This window comes from Macaca fascicularis, chromosome 11 (assembly GCF_037993035.2).
Source record: "Macaca fascicularis isolate 582-1 chromosome 11, T2T-MFA8v1.1".
Taxonomy (NCBI): Eukaryota; Metazoa; Chordata; class Mammalia; order Primates; family Cercopithecidae; genus Macaca; species Macaca fascicularis.
The window spans coordinates 16958049-16974119 of NC_088385.1; the positions used below are offsets into that span (position 1 = coordinate 16958049).

General features: G+C 41.4%; 1 pseudogene; it reads left to right on the top strand.

Annotated features, from left to right (window-relative positions):
- Window positions 1-12129, top strand: part of LOC141408096 (uncharacterized) — a 37204-nt pseudogene extending 25075 nt beyond the window's left edge.
- The last annotated feature ends 3942 nt before the right edge of the window (window positions 12130-16071 follow it).

Consider the following 16071-nt stretch of genomic DNA (forward strand, 5'->3'; position numbering starts at 1 on the left):
AAAGATAAAGAAGCCAATTCATTAAGAAAAAATGGTCGGGTGCAGTGGCTCATGCCTGTAACCAGCACTTTGGGAGGCTGAGGTGGGCAGACTGCTTGAGCTCAGGAGCTGGGTAACGTAGTGAAACCCCATCTCTACAAAAAATACAAAAATTTGCCAGGCACGATGGTGCATGCCTGTGTCCCAGCTACTCAGGTGGCTGAAGTGGGAGGATCATTTGAGCCTGGGAGTTGGAGGTTACAGTGAGCCAAGATCACGCCACTGCACTTCAGTGTGGGAAACAGAGTGAGACTCTATCTCAAAAAAATTATATGTATAATATATACACACACATATGTGTGTACACATATGTATATATAAATGTACACATATGTATATATAAATATACACATAGTATATATGTGCATATATGCATATATATGTATATACATATATGTATATATTATATGTGTACATATATTCATATGTGTACAATTTTTTATGACCATATAATTTTATGGTGCATACATGTGTGTGTGTGTGTATATATAGCTATTCTAAATATGTATCTACATAATTACAGAGCCTGACTGATAAGAGAAATAGAAAAACCTAAACAGAGAGCCAAATCATAAGTGAATTCCCATTCACAATTGCTACTAAGAGAATAATATACCTAGGAAAGCAACTTAAAAGGGATGTGAAGGACCTCTTCAAGGAGAACTACAAACCACTGCTCAAGGAAATAAGAGAGGATACAAACAAATGGAAAAACATTCCATGCTCATGGATAGAATCAATATTGTGAAAATGGCCATACTGCCCAAAGTAATTTATAGATTCAATGCTATCCCCATCAAACTACCACTGACTTTCTTCACAGAATTGGAAAAAATGACTTTAAACATCTTATGGAACCAAAAAAGAGCCCACATAGCCAAGACAATCCTGGGCAAGAAGAACAAAGCTGGAGGCATCATGCTACCGGACTTCAAACTATACTACAAGGCTACAAGAACCAAAACAGCACGGTACTGGTATCAAAACAGATATATACACCAATGGAACAGAACAGAGGCCTCAGAAATAACACCACACATCTACAACCATCTGATGTTTGACAAACCTGACACACACAAGCAATGAGGAAAAGATTCTCTATTTAATAAATGGTGTTGGGAAAACTGGCTAGCCATATGCAGAAAGCTAAAACTGGACCCCTTCCTTACACTTTATACAAAAATCAACTCAAGATGGATCAAAGACTTAAATGCAAGACCTAGGACCATAAAAATCCTAGAAGAAAACCTAGGCAATACCATTCAGGACACAGGCATGGGCAAAGACTTCATGTCTGAAACACCAAAAGCAATGGCAACAAAAGCCAAAATTCACAAATGGGATCTAATTAAAGAGCTTCTGCACAGCAAAAGAAACTATCATCAGAGTGAACAGGCAACCTTCAGAATGGGAGAACATTTCTGCAATCTATCCATCTGACGAAGGGCTAATATCCAGAATCTACAAAGAACTTAAACAAATATACAAGAAAAAAAACAAACAACCCCATCAATAAATGGGCAAAGGATATGAACAGACACTTCTCAAAAGAAGACATTTATGCGGCCAACAGACACATGAAAAAATGCTCATCATCACTGGTCATTAGAGAAATGCAAATCAAAACCACAATGAGATACCATCTCACTCCAGTTAGAAAGGCGATCATTAAAAAGTCAGGAAACAACAGATGCTGAAGAGGTTGTGGAAAAATAGGAATGCTTTTACACTGTTGATGGGAATGTAAATTAGTTCAACCATTGTGGAAGACAGTGTGGTGATTCCTCAAGGATCTAGAACTAGAAATACCATTTGACCCAGTGATCCCATTACTGGGCATATACCCAAAGGATTATAAATCAGTCTATGATAAACACACATGCACACGTATGTTTACTGCAGCACTATTCACAATAGCAAAGACTTGGAACCAACTCAAGTGTCCATCAGTGATAGACTGGGTTAAGAAAATGTGGCACATACACACCATAGAGTACTATGCAGCCATAAAAAAGGATGTATTCATATCCTTTGCAGGGACATGGATGAAGCTGGAAACCATCATTCTCAGCAAACTATCACAAGATCAGAAAACCAAACACTGCATGTTCTCACTCATAAGTGGGAGTTGAACAATGAGAACACATGGGCAGAGGGAGGGGAACATCACACAGAGGGGCCTGTCAGGGGTTGGGGGGCTAGGGGAGGGATAACATTAGGAGAAATACCTAATGTAGGTGATGGGTTAATGGGTGCAGCAAACCATATGTCACATGCATACCTATGTAACAAAACTGCATGTTCTACACATGTAACCCAGAATTTAAAGTATAATTAAAAAACAAAAAAGAGAGAGAGAGAGAAACAGAAAAACCTACACACATTTTGGAGATCTAAGGGTCCTTAAAAGTTCTTTTTTTTTTTTTTTTTTTTTTTTTTTTTTTTTTTTTGAGATGGAGTCTCGCTCTGTCACCCAGGCTGGAGTGCAGTGGCACAATATCTCGGCCCACTGCAAGCTCTGCCTCCCGGGTTCATGCCATTCTCCTATCTCAGCCTCCCAAGTAGCTGGGGCTACAGGCGCCCGTCACCACGCCCAGCTAATTTTTTCTATTTTTACTAGAGACGGGGTTTCACCACGTTAGCCAGGATGGTCTCAATCTCCTGACCTCGTGATCTGCCCACCTTGGTCTCCCAAAGTGCTGGGATTACAGGTGTGAGGCACTGCGCCCGGCCCCAAATTTCCTCTTTTTGTAAGTGGTAGCACAAGTACACAGAAATAGATATAGAAGACTTAAGCAACACCATTGACCAAGTTGACCTATTGCCTTCTATAGAACAACATTCATCAACAGCAGAAAACACATGCCTTTCAAGTACACATAAAACATTCACCAAGATGGACTATATTTGGGGCTATAAAACAAATTGCAATAAATGTAGTAGAATTTAAATCATAAACAGTATGTTCTTTGACCACAACTCAACTAATATCAATATTAAAATGACATCTAGAAAATCTCCAAATCTTTGGAAATTAACAATTCTAAATAATTCAGTAATCAAAGAACAAGTCACAAAAAAATTAGAAAATATTTTGAATTTTAAAAAAATGAAAACAACATTTCAAAATTATAGGATACAGCTGAAACAGTCCTTAGAGAGAAAGGTATGTCATATTAAATGCTTACATGAAGAAAGAAGGGTCTAAACTTTGATGATAAGAAACTATAAAAAGAAGAGCAAATTAAACCCAAGGCAAACAGAAGAAATGAAATAATGAAAATATAGAAATCATTAAAATAGAGAACAGAAAAGCAATACAGAAAATCAAAACCAAAAGCTGGGTTTTTTCAAATTTAATAAAATCTGTAGACCTCTATAGCTAGACTTAAGAGACAAACAAAATTACACAATTTAACAAATATCAGGAATGAAAGAGGCTGGGAGCAGTGGCTCTGTAATTCCAACACTTAGGGAGGTAGGGGTGGGAGGATAACTTGAGCCCAGGTGTTTGAGACCTGCCTAGGCAATATAGCGAGAACCTGTTCTAAAAAATATTAAAAAAAAAAAAAAAAAGAAAGAAAGAAAAAGAAAGGAATGAAAGAGGGAGACATCACTATAGATCCTAGAGATACAATAAAGAAACATTATGAATAACTTTATACCAATAAATTTAATAACCTATAAGAAATGGACAAATTCCTTTAAAAGCTAAAACTGCCAAATCTCATTGAAAAAGTAGATAACTTGAATATCATCCACAAAAGATAGTAAATTTATAGCTGCAAACCTTCCCACAGAAAAATGTCTAGGCCCAGATGGTTTCAGTGGTGAAGGCTATGAAACATTTAGATAAGAAATAACACAAATTCTACACACATTTACAGAGAGTAGAAGATGAAATGCCAACTAATTTTATCAGGCCAACATTAACCTGATAGCAAAACCAGACCAATATATTACAAGAAAAGTATATATCATGATCCTTCATGAACACAGATGCTAAAATTCTTAACAATATATTAACAAATCAAATCTGGCAACGTATAAAAAGAATAAACAAGTGAAGTTTCTCTTGGAATACAGAGTTTGTTCAACATTTGAAATCAGTCCATGTAAAAAGTAAAAGCATATGATTATCTTAAGAGTTGCAGAAAAAGTATTTCACAAAATTCAATATCTCTTCATGATAAAAATTTTCAACAAGCTAAAAAAAAAAAAATAGAATGAAGTTTTCTCAACCTGATAAAGAAAACCTATAAAAAAACATATGCTAACATCACTTAAAGGTGAAAGACTGAATCCTTTCCCCCTAAGATCAGGAAGAACATCCACGCTCCCTATGCTTATTTAACACCACCAGAGATTCCAGCTGGGGCAATAAGACAAGAAAAAGAAGTGCATGGCCGGGCATGATGGCTCACGCCTACAACCCCAGCACTCTGGGAGGCCTAAGCGGATCACTTGAGGTCAGGAGTTCGAGACTAACCTGGCCAACATAGTGAAACCCCATCTCTACTAAAAATACAAAAATTAGCTGGGTGCGCAAGCCTGTGGTCCCAGCTTCTCAGGAAACTGAAGCAGGAGAATCGCTTGAACCCAGGAGGCAGAGGTTGCCATGAACTGAGATTGTGCCACTGCACTCCAGCCTGGGCGACAGAGTGAGACTCTGTCTCAAAAAAAAAAAAAAAAAGAAAGAAAAAGAAGTACATGCAGACACTTTGAAAAGAAAGAAGTAAACCTGTCTTCATTTGCAGACAACATGAGTATCTCTATGGAAATTATTATGGAATTGTTTAAAGCTAATAGAAGTAAAAGTGAGCTTTACCATCTCTCAGAAGGCCAGTATACATAAATTAATCATATTGTGGACAAAGTGAAACTATAGTGCAAAAGCACTAATTTTAAAAAAAAATGCATTGTAAGTTCTAGAAACTGGAAAAATAGGGGAAAATCTTAAGAATTGAGAGGAGGGAAGAAAATATAAGTGATAAGATAAGGCTTAAGGAAGGAGAAAGATGGAGATCTTTGATCAATGAAACAACAGAGGATCCATTGAAGAATTTAATCTGGAGAGGGACCTGATTGAGATCATTCTGAAAAGTAAAATAGAAGCAATCAAGTTTGATTTGGAATAAACTCTCAGGAGGTTCTTGCCATCATTTAGGCAAAAAAGATGACAGCTTGGTCTCAAGCAAAGGAGAAGGAGAAAAGCAAACCATAGTCAAGAGAGAGTTGGAAGATTAAATCAATTGGCTATTGACAAATGATGAAGGGAAGAGAGAAGGGGGAGACCAGGGCTGCTCCCAGATACGGGGCTGCAGCAGGGAATGACAATGCCCTGCAGAGGAGCAGCTGTGCAGGCTTCAGTCTCTGACTCACAAGATACCCCAGGGAAAGCGCAGGTGTCATCTTTAGCTTCAACCATAAAGTGGCATGCGGTGCAGAGAGTGGCAGCCTGCCTGGGCCACTTTACTCTAAAATATGGCACCTACTGGTCCTCCACTTCAGCCACTGCCCCGGGCACTGGCATAACGGTCATTTACAACAATCATTTCCCTTGCTCGCTTGCCTGGACACCTCCTGGGCCACAAAAGTATGCCTCAAATTAGGCAACTGACATAATAGAGACAGTAGGACCTCTGTCTGAGTCGTGACCATTTTCTCTTCCCCTATCTTCTCTCAGGTTCTCTCTCTGAATTCTCCTGGGGGAGCTCCATCACCTATCAGCTTCTTTTTTTTAATGAAACTTGAACATCTTAAGCTGAAATTAGCCACCCTTCCTGAATAGCAAAATGCAATCACCTTTACAGGACTCCAGATGTTTCAAATACCAAAAGCCACGGGCAGGAGTAATGTTGCAATTCCATCCGTGCCTCAAAAGGGATTTGCAGCCTAAGCATCCACAAGGAGGAGCTCTCTGGTACATTTTCACTTACTCAACAAAGATTTACAATCACCTGCTGTGCACCAGGCTCTGGAGATACTATACTAAATTAAAAGGGCCAGCTGCAATGGCTTATGCCTGTAATCCCAGTACTTTGGGACGCTGAGGTGGGAAGATCACTTGAGCCCAGGAGTTCGAGGCTGTAGCAAGCTATGATTGTGCCACTGCACTCCAGCCTGGGTGACAGAGCATAACTCTGTCTCTAAAGAAAAATATTTATTTATTTATTTATTTATTTATTTATTTATTTATTTAGAGACGGGTTCTTTCTCTGTCACCAGGCTGGAATGCAGTGGCACAATCACAGCTCTTGGCAGCCTCAACCTCCCAGGCTCAGGTGTTCCTCCCACCTCCACCTTAGTCTCCCAAGTAGATGGTGCTACAGGTGCCCACCACCACACCTGGCTAATTTGTGTATTTTTTTTGTAGAGACGGGGTTTCACCATGTTGCCCACGCTGGTCTCAAACCCCTGGGCTCAAGTGATCCACCTGCCTTGGCCTCCCAACAAATTAAAATTAAAACCGAAAATGTAAACACAGGAGCAGTGGTTCACACTTGTAATCCCATTTTGGGAAGCCAAGGCAGGAGGAATGATTGAGTTCAGGAATTCGAGACCATCCTGGGCAACATGGTGAGACCTCATCTCTACAAAAAATAAAAAATAAATAAATTAGCCAGGTGTCATGGCATGCACCTGTAGTTCTAGCTACTCAGGAGGCTGAGGTAGGAGGCTTGAGCACAGGAGGTCAAGGCTGCAATGAGCCATGTTCACACCACTGCACTACAGCCTGGGCAATACAGTGAGACACTGTCTCAAAAAAAAATAAAAAATAAAAGATCCTGGCCTCATGGATCTTACATTTCTATGGGAGAGACAATTAGTAAGTAAAAAATAAGTGGCATAAAACATTGTGATAAAGTTATTTTAAAAAAAAACAAAATGATGAGATAGAAACTAACTAGAAGAGGACACTCATCAAGAAAGGCATCTCTGGGGAGGCAGCATTTAGGCTGAGACTCGAAGGGTGAGAATGAGCCCGCTTTATGCTCACTACAAGTGATGCAACAGAAATAATTATGCCATATATTTACAGCTCTACATGTTATTAGCGTGTGGTATGGGATCCGTAACAGAAGTGGTGCTGTTAGCATAACTCAATGCACGAAGCTGTGCAAGGGAAGATAGTATTTTGAAAAACTACACTATGCGACCTTCTCCCTAGTTAACTGTTAAGGAAAACTTATTCAGTGATACTAGTTAAGCATGGCAAGGAAAACGTCATTCAGAACCATCACAATAGCTACAGGGACCATGGCAATGGGGTCTTGCAGTCAGGGAGGCTGGGGAAACTCCAAATACAGCACAAGCAGGTGGGAATCATAATTGATGCCAAGGAGCAGGGTTGGGGTCAGTGGATGGAAAATTACTAAGAGGAAACATCAGGGGTAAGGGGGATTCTGGCTAAACCAACCCAACAGGATTCTTGCTGAAGACAGGCCAGGGTGAACAGGCATCGCGTTGGGGATGTGGGAGCAGAAAATTCTGATCAGATATCCAGGATGATCAGATATTGAGGATGAGGGGTTCTGGCTAAACTGACTTAGCAGGGTTCTTTGCTAAAAACTGGATGTTGCAAGAAAGTGCACAGATGGGCTGAGCAGAAGATTTGGAAGCCTCACTAAAGTTTGGCCAGGCAAAGAATCTTTGTCAAAACCTAAAGTATCCTAGAAGAGAAGGAGGTGCAGATTGGATCCAGACTGTGAAAAGAGGAATGAGAAGAGCAGGAGTTATTATTCAACTTATAACATTCAAGAGATGGCGTAGCATAACAATAAACTGGACACAATTGAGAGAAAAAGGATTCTCTACATTTTTAACTCACATTAAGTATATGAAGAGCTAGTCCAATGGACTATAGTAGATAGATTGGAAGTTAAAGAAACATCCGCCCTCTCCTGACAAAGGGGATTGTAGGACAGGAAGAAAGAGGAAGAGAGGAGGCAGTCCCACAACATGTTCCCGGTTTCCCGGAAGTAAGGCGGACAGGCTGAGTGGGAACACCGGGGACTGCAGGGAAATTGCTCCATTCCTTTTTTGGGACTCTGGGAGGAGACCTCTGCAGAGGGTATCCCTGCGCCAATATGGGTAAGAGAAGTTGGGCACCAGCATGACTTAGGGGCGCTGCTTCTCAAAACGCCTAGGGAACAGTTTTTTTTGTTGTTCTTTCCCAATCACCCCTGATTCCCTAATAAAATACACTAAAAATGAGTCAATAGAAAAAGAAAATTAAAAAAAAAAAGGAATACAAAATCAAGTTTTTTATCAGATTCAACAGACATAAAATTCCTATCAAATTGTTTTGAAAGTTTCAAACGATTCCACCAGACACTGTTGGAAGAGCAGAGATTGAACTTAGCTTTTAAAAAGCAGGGGAGTCCCACAGAATGCCTGCCCCTTCCATGGTGGCTTTCTGGCACCCAGATATGTTAAGTGGCCAAGCAGGTAATTTCTATGTGTTATTATCTAAAAATGTTTCTTTATGAAAACACTGGGTGGGACCACAGGGCAGTCTCGGGGGAGAGGAAAAAGGACAAGGTGGTCAGACAGTCCCCAAGGAGAGTGGAATTGCATTTCACACCAGAAAGAGCCTTGTACTCCTGCAACCTCCCTAAATCACCCTGTGAGAATATGTTATTAGCAGACACCTTCAGAATCCCCTGCTAGCATCCTGACAGTGCTCTTGCCAATAATCATTTGACCACATGCATAGAGCCAGCAGCAAAGATTGACTTTCATTGTTTTATTCCTGCCTGTATATAGGCTTTCTGACCTGAAGTAAGCAAGAAAAACATGCGTAATAAAATGGAGGAAAGTTCCAGTTCTCCAGGGCTTAGAAGGAGACCTGGTTCAATGCAACAGTATTTTATATTTGGCACTGTTACTTTGGGGGAAAGAAGAAATGAGAGAAAAAAATGAAGAAGATACAGTGACCTAAGGAAACGCTGCATAAGGCTAACCATTGTTACCTCCTTTCAGGGTGGCTGGTTCTCCTTGCTTCCTTTCTTTCTTTGCCACAGACACCAGGGTTCCAGAATTGTCCACTTCTTCACAGGTGTCACCACTTGGAATTTCCATATGTATCACGCTTGTCCATAGAGGAAGATACAGCTGCCCCAGAGATCCCCTTTCTATCTACACACAAACACAAGCAGCAGGGTCTTCGTGGACCTAAGAAGCAACAAAGATAAGGCAGCCGCAAAGATAATAGGTTCTAGGGATGCTGGTCTTGCTCAGCTGTTGCTGATTAATGGGGCAATTGCACTCAATTAGAATAGGGTTCACCTGAGATTTGTCCCATCTCCAACTTTCCTCTGATAGAGCCTCCCTTCTATGTAAAAGGTAACCATGTCTAGAGAGCCAATCAAGATAAAGCAATAGTGTCCTTTTTGTCCTACCTGGTCCTGAGGACTTGTAGACTAGATAATTACCAATCAAATAGGCCACTAAGAAGTCCAGAACTTAGTATCTCTGGGTTTATCATTATTGCCTGAACCTGCAGCTGTTTCCCATGCATCCTGGGCATGGGAAACAGCCTAAAGTCTTTGGGAAACAGCCTAAAGATAACCTAAAGTCTGAAGGGACTTGCCCTACTTTAAAATGCCACCAGTGCCCTTTGCAGAAAAAAAAATTGGAGTTCAGGAACTTGGGGTACAAATAAGAGTTTTGGAAAGGGACAGACCAGTCCAGACAGAAAGGGCTGGACTGTTAATTGGCTGGCTAAATCAAGTCATCAGTATTTAGGCTACAGTAACCAAAACAGCATGGTACTGGTACAAAAACAGACACATAGGCCAATGGATCAGAATAAAGAGCCCAGAAATAAAGCTGCACACCTACAATCATCTGATCTTAGACAAAGTTGGCAAAAACAAGCAATGGGGAAATAACTTCCTATTCAATAAATGGTGCTGGGATAACCAGCTAGCCACACACAGAAGAATGAAACTGACCCCTTCCTTTAACCATATACAAAAATCAATTCAAGATGGTTTAAAGTCTTAGATGTAAAACCTAAAACTATAAAAACCCTGGAAGAGAACCTAGGAAGTACCATTCTGGACATAGGACTAAGCAAAGATTTCATCATGAAGACACTAAAAGCAATTGCAACAGAAATAAAAATGGACAAATGGGACCTAATTAAACGAAAAAGCTTTTGCACAGCAAAAGAAACTATTAGCAGAGTAAACAACCTACAGAATGGGAGAAAATATTGCAAACTATGCATCCAACAAAGGAGTAATATCCAGAATCTATAAGTAATTTAAACAAATTAACAAGCATTTGTCCATTAAAAAGTTGGCAAAGGACAAACACTTTTCAAAAGAAGACATACAGCCAGGCACAGTGGCTCACATCTGTAATCCCAGCACTTTGGGAGACCGAAAGGTGGGAGGATCACTTGAGCCCAGGACTTTGAGACCGGCCTGTGCAACATAGTGACTTTGTCTCTCCCAAAAATAAAAAATTAGCCAGGTGTAGTGATGCATACCTGTCGTCCCAACTACTCTGGAGGCAGGAGAATAGCTTGAACCCAGGAGGTAGAAACTGCAGGAAGCTGTGATCACATCACTGCATTCCACTCCGGAACAGAGCAAGACTCTTGTCTCCAAAAAAAAAAAAGAAGACATATACCTGGCCAAAGAGCATATGAAAAAATGCTCAGTATCACTAGTCAAAAGAGAAATGCAAGTCAAAACCACAATAAGATACCATCTCAAACTGGTCAGATGGCTATTATGAAAAACTCAAAAAAATAACAGATGTTGGCAAGGTTGTAAAGAAAAGGGAATGCTTGTACACTGCTGGTAGGAATGTAAATTAGTTCAGCCATTATGGGAAGCAGTTTTGAGATTTCTCAAAGAACTCAAAGCAGAATTACTATTTGACCCAGCAATCCCATTATTGGGTATATACCCAAAGGAATATAAATTGTTCTGCCATAAAGGCACATGCATGTGTATGTTCATCATAGCACTAGTCACAATAACAAACACATGGAATCAACCTAAATGTCCATCAGTGGAAGACTGGATAAAGAAAATGTGGTATGTATATACATGGAATACTACACAGCCATGAAAAGGAATGAGATCATGTCCTTTGCTGCAACGTGGATGAAGCTGGAGACCATTATCCTAAGCAAATTAACACAGGAACAGAAAACCAAATACTGTATGTTCTCACAATGAGTGGACTTTATGTCAATAGACATAGACGTAATAATAGACACTGGGGCCTACTTGAGTTTGGAGGGAGGGAGGAGAGTGAGGATCAAAAAACTACCAATCGGGGACTATGCTTATTACCTGGGTGATGAAATAATCTGTACACTAAACTCCCATGACACACAATTTACCTATATAACAAACATGCACATGTATCCCTGAACCTAAAATAAAAGTTAAAAACAAAAAACGTCATAAGTGTTTAAGGAAGGAGAGAAAAAAAAAAAAAAGAATAGAAACTTCAGACATAACATTTGTTCAGTGCAAAACATTGTAAAATATATAGGGAAAAGTACTTTGAAATACATTCTAACTCAATCATAATGGTTGTGTGACTTTGGACAAATTACTTTGTTTCTCTAGTTTCAGTTCCCTCACCAGCAATATGAGGAAAACTGGGTTTTTCTAACATCGTTGGTGAATTTGACTGTGTATGTGCTGTATCAATTTGACCTGACCCAGGTTCCATCAGGTTCTCCCACTGCCCTAGCTGCAGGTCTCAGCAGCGTGAGCTGTAAGAGCGGCAGTGGCCTCCTCACCACCAAGATACACAAGAGGAAGGTCAGCTCAGCCCAAGACACAGGGAAGGAAGATGCCAAGAGGAGATGGGTGAGGTTGTCAGCTAAACCTGCTCCTGCAACAGTAGAAACAAAAACAAAAACGGCAGCAGGAAAGGATAAACCTTCAGACAAAAAAAAGGAAACAAAAGGGAAAAAGAAGAGTAAAGGGAAAACAAGCCAAAATGGCTAACCAAGAAACTCAAGAAGATTTACCTGCAGAAAATGGAGAAACTGAAAATGGGGAAAGTCCAGCCTCTGATGAAGCTGGAGACAAAGAAGCCACGTCTGATTAGTATCATATGCCCTGTCTTATCCGCAGTTCCTGTCTCCCTTCCTAGTATGAATATTTTTTATCAACTATTTTGTAAATGACAAGTGTTTTAGTAGCTCTAGAAACTTTTTTTTTTTTCTTTTTTTAAGACAGCGTCTCGTTCTATTGCCCAGGCTGGAGTGCAGTGGCACATTCTGGGCTCACTGCAACCTTGGCCTCCCGGGTTCAGGCAGTTCTCCTGCTTCAACCTCACGAATAGCTGAGATTACAGGTGCCCGCCACCACACCTAGCTAATTTTTTTTTTTTTTAGTAGAGATGGGGTTTCGCCATGTTGGCCAAGCTAGTCTGGAACTCCTGACCTCAGGTGATCCACCCACCTCATCCTCCCAAAGTGCTGGAATTACAGATGTGAGCCACCATCCCCGGCCTCTAGAAACATTTTTAAGAGGAGGGAATCCCTCTTCATCCCATTTTTTTAAGTGTGAATGCTTTTATTTAAGAGATGGAATCATTTTCTAGTTATTTATTTTTTGGTACAACAAGCAAATAATGTGGGATACTGGATTACGGGAGTATCCAGTATCTTGACTGTCTTGGGTGTCAGCTTAATATTCCACAAATGGGGGATAGTTTTTATATCCTATATAGAAAACATACTACATGGCAATATGGGGTCACAGTTCCGTACTTAATGCCTTGAACATTTCTAATCCTATTCCCATGTTGTTTTTTAGTAGAATTGTTTCCTAAGAAAACTACTCCTTGGGCCAGGTGCAGTGGTTCACACCTGTAACCCCAGCATTTTGGGAGGCTGAGGTGGGTGGATCATCTGAGATCAGGAGTTCGAGACCAGCTTGGCCAACATGGCAAAACCCCATCTCTACCGAAAATACAAAAAATTAGCCGGGTGTGGTGGCACACACCTATAATCCCAGCTACTTGGGAGGCTGAGGCGGGAGAATTGCTTGAACCTGGGAGGCAGAGGTAGTAGTGAGCCAAGATGACGCCACTGCACTCCAGCCTGGGTGACAGAGCGAGACTCTGTCTCAATAAAAAAAGAAAACCATTCCTTGATGGTGGCCCTCCCTGTCAAAACTGTGTGCACTCTGTAGCATCTGTGGTTGTGGCAGTCCTGTTTTCCTAGGAACTTTGTTAATGTGCTGTGAAAGATTGAAAATTTCAGTATGGGCCGGGCGCGGTGGCTCAAGCCTGTAATCCTAGCACTTTGGGAGGCCGAGACGGGCGGATCACGAGGTCAGGAGATCGAGACCATCCTGGCTAACACAGTGAAACCCCGTCTCTACTAAAAATACAAAAACTTAGCCGGGCGAGGTGGCAGGCGCCTGTAGTCCCAGCTACTCGGGAGGCTGAGGCAGGAGAATGGCGGGAACCCGGGAGGCGGAGCTTGCAGTGAGCTGAGATCCGGCCACTGCACTCCAACCTGAGTGACAGAGCGAGACTCCGTCTCAAAAAAAAAAAAAAAAAGAAAAAAAGAAAATTTCAGTATGTAGTGTCTATGATATAAAATTGTTGGCCAGGTGCAGTGGCTCACGCCTGTAATCCCAGCACTTTGGGAGGCTGAGGCAGGTGGATCATGAGGTCAGGAGATTGAGACCATCCTGGCTAACACGGTGAAACCCCGTCTGTACTAAAAAATACAAAAAATTAGCCGGGAGTGGTGATGTGCGCCTGTAGTCCCAGCTACTTGGGAGGCTGAGGCAGAAGAATGGCATGAACCTGGGAGGTGGAGTTTGCAGTGAGCCGAGATCACACCCCTGCACTCCAGCCTGGGCGAAAGAGCGAGACTCCATCTCAAAAAAAAGTAATAATAATAATAAAAATAAAAAATTGTTAATTGGTGGTACTTACATAACAGTTTATCCACGTTTGAAGACACTGGCATTTGATATCTTCTTAAGGAAATTTGGCCTTCAAATTTCAAGCTGCAAAGTCATGAGAATATCTGCTTTTAAAGCTTACAATACATGGCTTTTTAGATTTTTGGTACAAAATTATGTACAAATTGTGCAAAATTGTGAAATGTCTATGTACTTACTGATCCCCAACACAACCAATAAAATCTCAATTAGAAAAAAAGAATTGCTTGATCCAACCTGCCCTGGCCCCTTGGCAATTTGCCAAAGTGACAGCCCCCTGCCACTACAGTTGCTTCCTCTCCTCATGCCACTGGCTGAGCTTCCACACAGCTGCATCGTATCTGCCCCAGCAGGAGCCTGGGCTGCTCAGGCGCCCGAGTTCTACCCAACCAGCCCCAGCTGTTGGCATCCCCAGCAGCTGCTGGGGAAAGGTGGCAGCGGGGGCGGGTGGGGAGGCAAGTAACACCCTGGAGGTCCGGGAAATTTAAAAATAGTTAGATGGCCAAGTTCTTCTGCTCTGAAATTTTTAAAAAGGCAAGAAAGCAAGAAAGAGAAATTGGTTAAATTTTGTCCAATGAAAAGCACAAAATAAGAAGCCACTGACTAATAAATGACTTACTTTTCCACCTTTCCAAACCTAATGGTCTGTTCCAGGGCTCAGTGGATCTATGCAGCCTCTCAGGAGATGCCCTGTATGTGGGCTTGGCTGCGTCTCTTTGTGAAATAGGGATCTGCAGGATAAGAAAGATGCCACCTTATGTTTGCATACCCTCCCTCTCTGCTTGAATTCCCCCCTTCCTTCTTCCCTCACTCTTGCTGCCCTGGAATTCCACTCCAAATAAAGTGTTAATGTATAAACTTTGTTTCAGACTCTGTTGTTGTTGTTGTTGTTAGCTTTTAGGGTTTTATACACAATTCAAGGACAAAAGAAGTACCATGAAGATCAAAGGAAATAGTGTATGGGAAAGTCATTTGTAAGTGTTAAAGTAAAAGTTATGCACATAAAAAGTCCACAGGATCTTGAACGAGAAAATAGAGCGGTATAAAATGGCGTGACTGGCAGTGCTGCTGAGATGTCAAGGGATTATGGTCCAGAAAGAAAGAAGCACTTAACTCAGCTGGGGGTGGGGATGGGAGTAGAAGAGGGAGAAGCTCCAAATAAAAGAGGTCCTTTAGAATAAAGACAGCACCTAGGCAGACAAGAGAAGGGTATTTCAGGCACAGGCAGAGATGTGACATTCCAGGGGCCTAAGAAAGCACGGAAAGCCCCAGGAAATTCAGGGAGGAAAAGAGTCAAAAGAACAGGCAAAGTTAGACCATGAAGGATGCTGCCCACCACACTTGAGAGCTCAGACTTTTTTTCCTCAAGGCCGTGAGTATTGCAGAGGAATGACACTGTTGAAGTTTACTTTATAAAAAGATCACCCAGACACTGGTGTGGAGGGCGAAGAGCAGAGAGTGAGACCAGAAGTAGGAGAACAATCAGAAGGCCATTGCATCAGTACTGGAAATGAAGAAGGAGGGCTGATCCAAGGCAGTGACTATGGCAATGTGAAGGAGAGGCAGACTGAAGGCTCCTCTAGGAAGTAAAATCAATTTTCCTGAATGTGGAGGGCCAAGCAAGAAAAAGGCATCTAAGAAGACTTCAGATTTCAGGTGTGAGCAGTTTAAGATGGACAGTAGTGCCACCCACCTGGATCAAAAATAAAGAAAGAGAAGCAGAGATTTGCTGATTTTTGGTGCTCAGGAATGGAGTAATATGCTGAATTTTAGCAGTCTAATAGACATCCAGGTGGAGATTAGCAATAAGCTGATGAAAATGTGTATCTCCAACTTAGTTAAGAATTTCTGCTGTAATCCCAGAACTTTGAGAGGCCAAGGCAGGAAGATTACTTGAGCTCAGGAGTTGGAGACCAGCCTGGACAACATAGGGAGACCTCTGTCTCTTCTAAAAATTTTAAAAGTACCAGGTGTGATGACACATGTCTGTAGTCCCAGCTACTCAGAAAGCTGAAGTGGGAGGATTGCTTGAACTCTGGAGGCAGAGGTTGCAGTGAGCTGAGATGGTACCACTGCACTCCAGCCT